The sequence below is a fragment of the Neofelis nebulosa genome, chromosome 2, assembly GCF_028018385.1.
Source record: "Neofelis nebulosa isolate mNeoNeb1 chromosome 2, mNeoNeb1.pri, whole genome shotgun sequence".
NCBI lineage: Eukaryota > Metazoa > Chordata > Mammalia > Carnivora > Felidae > Neofelis > Neofelis nebulosa.
In genome coordinates, this window is record NC_080783.1 from 108,723,156 (window position 1) to 108,726,555 (window position 3,400).

The window sequence follows — 3,400 nt, forward strand, 5'->3', positions numbered from 1 at the left end:
CCCCCGTTCATGCTCTGTCTCTCTCTGTCCCAAAAAATAAAATAAACGTTGAAAAAAAAAAAAAAATTTTTTTAAAAAAAAAAATATATTTCCTTATTCGTTCTCTTTTTAAATATATTTTGGGTACACATGCATGTTTATTATTTTAGAATTGGAAAATTATTGTCCTTTATCCAAAAGATAGAAAATATGGCTCTGAATTTTTTAAGAAAATCTACAATTCATCTACTTTATAGCTTACACCACCTCATTCTTGAGTTCAGATTTCCTTTTTCCTTTTTGAAAATTGTTTTTGTTTATGTTTGTTTGCATTTCGTTTAATTTGGTGTCCTTTTTTTTTGGATCCAATGATTTTTATTGTTATTGTTGAGGTGCAGGTATATAATTCCAAATCAATGATTTTCACAGGTCACCAAACAGTTCTTATAAGCAAGTGCTTGAAGTTGCTTCTAGACTTGTTTAGATGTAGAAGCTTTACTTATGAATTCCATATTGAAACATCAATTTCAGCAAGACTGGTCCTAATTACATTTTTGTCACACATCTTCTGTCTTTACATAATCCCCCCAACTTCCCTGCTTTTACTTCTCCTTAGTATAAAACCATAATCATCCTTTGACATATTAAATATTTTACTTACTTTTTATCTTTTACAACATATGTGACAGAAGCACAGCATGTCTTTCTTTTTTTAAAAAAAAATTATTATTTGTTGTATATACTGCCTAACATGTACTATTACACTCAATACATGATTGGATGGCTGAATGCAAAGAAATGGAAAGAGAATAAAGTGATTAATTAGGAACAAGACAGTGAATGATTACTGTCTATATGTACACCTCCTCGAACTTTCTGTAAGTGAGGTGAGAGACAAATAGCTGGAGTTGTCCTTCAAGGTTTCTATGCTGTTTACCAGGTTTGCTGTCTGGGAAAAGAGAAAATTATACTTTTCCTTCAAGTTAGGTGTGGCCATGGGACTCCATGGCCCAGAAGAAATTCATGGAAGTGATATATGTCATTATTAATAATGCATAGCTACCACATTCCTTTTTTTCTTGTCTCAGCTGTCATGGTAGCACATAGGTGGGTATCCACCATCCAGGGCCCTGAGTGAAGACAGCATAGAGCAGAGACCATCTTGTTGACTTGAGATGGACACATCACATGGATTGGACATAAACCTTCATGGCTTCGTGCTGATTTGTTATAGACTTTCTACCTCAGTCCGACCTTCATCATGGTCTGCATCTGCAGTAACTAGAATCTGTCACATGGCAGGCATACAATAAGTATTCTTTGAATGAATAGGAAGGAGGGAAGGACGGAAGGAAGGAAAGAAGTTGGAGAATAAAGCAGGAGGTAGTGAAATGTTTTCATCTACATCCCTTTAGGCTAATCCCTTGAAATTTTCCAGAACAAAAGAAGTCAGAGGCACAAAGCTTAGTATCATACATGTGACTAAGGATAAAGGTTGAAATTAAATGATGTATGTCCAGCAATGGATCTTGGGGCACCTGGGTGGCTCAGTCGGTTAAGCATCTGACTTTGGCTCAGGTGCTTTTGCACACTTAGCTTTCCCTATCTGCGCTTCCATATGTGTGTGTGTAAATGGTGCGACGCGTGCTCTCCTGCATGGCCCATGTCATAGAATCTCTAACATATTTGGACATAATATGATGTCCAAATTAAGATATCATAATTTGTGGGTTCGACCCTTGTGTTGGGCTCTGTGCTGACAGCTCAGAGCCTGGAGCCTGCTTTGGATTCTGTGTCTCCCTCTCTCTCTGCCCCTCCCCTGCTCACACTTTGTGTGTGTCTCTCTCTCAAGAATAAATAATCATTAAAAAAAAAATGGATCTTAACGATCTTAGTTAAGAATTAAATATTTGTTATGTATCATATATTGCCTACTACTATGTGCTGGGAACTATTCTGGGTTCTCTACACAAACAGATTTAACTTAATTTATTAATTTCTATATGTAATTTATTTATAATTTAATTACCAGAATGTTATTTATTTAATATGTTATCAAATGATTTCAATAATTAACATATTAATTATTTTATTGTAACATAGATTTTCTGTTATGGAAGGAATAGACTGCAGAGAGGCAATGGAAGGCTAAGAAATACCAGCAACTGCTTGAGCAGTTGAATAAATAGACTTTCTAAGAGAAGACAACACAGGCTCCACTCTAAGCTCCATTACTTATAAATTCAATAACCTAGGACAAATTGTTTAACTTAGCTGAGCCTTGTCGTGTCAATAAAATTAGAATAACAATTATTCCTATCTTACAGTTTTAATGACCCAAATCAATGCCTCTATACAGGTCTTAGCCAAAAGTTTGGAAGTTTTAATGACTGTTTTCTTCTTTGTTTTTGTTTTGCTTCATTTTTGTTTTTGTTTGTTTTTATTTCTTGAGCCCTCATATTAAAACTATAAAGTAGGAATTATTATGTCAGCTATGGAAGGGAGTACCTGAAGTTTAGATAAATACCTAATTTGTTGGAGGTGAGGAAAAGGGAGATTAAGCTGTGAGAGATACTGGAAGCCGGAGCTTGGCTCGCCGCGGTACGCACTTCCTGGTTGCTCTTACATAAATCCATGAAGCAATAAATATTGCGAAAGCATGCTTTTGTGACATAACGATGTTAGAGATTCTATGACATGGGCCATGCAGGAGAGCACGCGTCGCACCATTTACACACACACATATGGAAGCGCAGATAGGGAAAGCTAAGTGTGCAATTAACACACGGTTAATAAGCACAGAGAGACAAAAGTCATCTGGGAGACAAAATATTCCCTGGGTGCACAGTTGGGTGAACAAGGTCATAATCCTCCTAGGAAAGGCTTTGCCAGTCATAAGGGCCGTTAAGCAACAGAAATTTCTGAAAGGAATAGCAGAGACACCAGTATCAGCACTTCCTTTCCAGAAGTTTCCAGGAAGGTTGGTCTTTTGACTAAAGTTCCATTCCTTCCCAGCCTTACAGGGACACATGAAGAGATAGAAATGGCAGGCTGACAGGTGTGCCAGAGAGCCTTCAGAGAGAGAAGGCTCTAGATCCTGCCCCAAGCTTTCTAGTTCATGGAACCTGACAGTTTTCATTACGACTTATCCATTTCTTTTACATTTAGATTTATCTCCTGTGTGTTTCTTTTGCATGAAACAGCCTTCAAATCCACTCCATTTAAAGACACTTTTGAATCAAGTTTCTACACCTGCGAGGCAAAGGGCAGACAGCTTCTCTGTGACACATAGTGGCCCTTGACCAGCCAGCATTTTCCTAGTGATACTCATCATTTGTCGAAAGTTTACTGCAAAGTTTTTGAGTTAGTAGCAAGACATATTATTATCTCATGCTGCTGCTCTCATTGCGGTTAAAGAAAA

General features: G+C 37.1%; 1 long non-coding RNA gene across 1 annotated transcript; it reads right to left on the bottom strand.

Moving 5' to 3' along the window:
- Window positions 1-700: 700 nt before the first annotated feature.
- Window positions 701-2,585, bottom strand: LOC131493114 (uncharacterized). Its single transcript, XR_009252468.1, has 2 exons — window positions 2,507-2,585; window positions 701-1,267 (listed from the first exon to the last, which is right to left on the bottom strand). It is a non-coding gene; the product is annotated as an uncharacterized LOC131493114 (long non-coding RNA).
- Window positions 2,586-3,400: the final 815 nt, after the last annotated feature.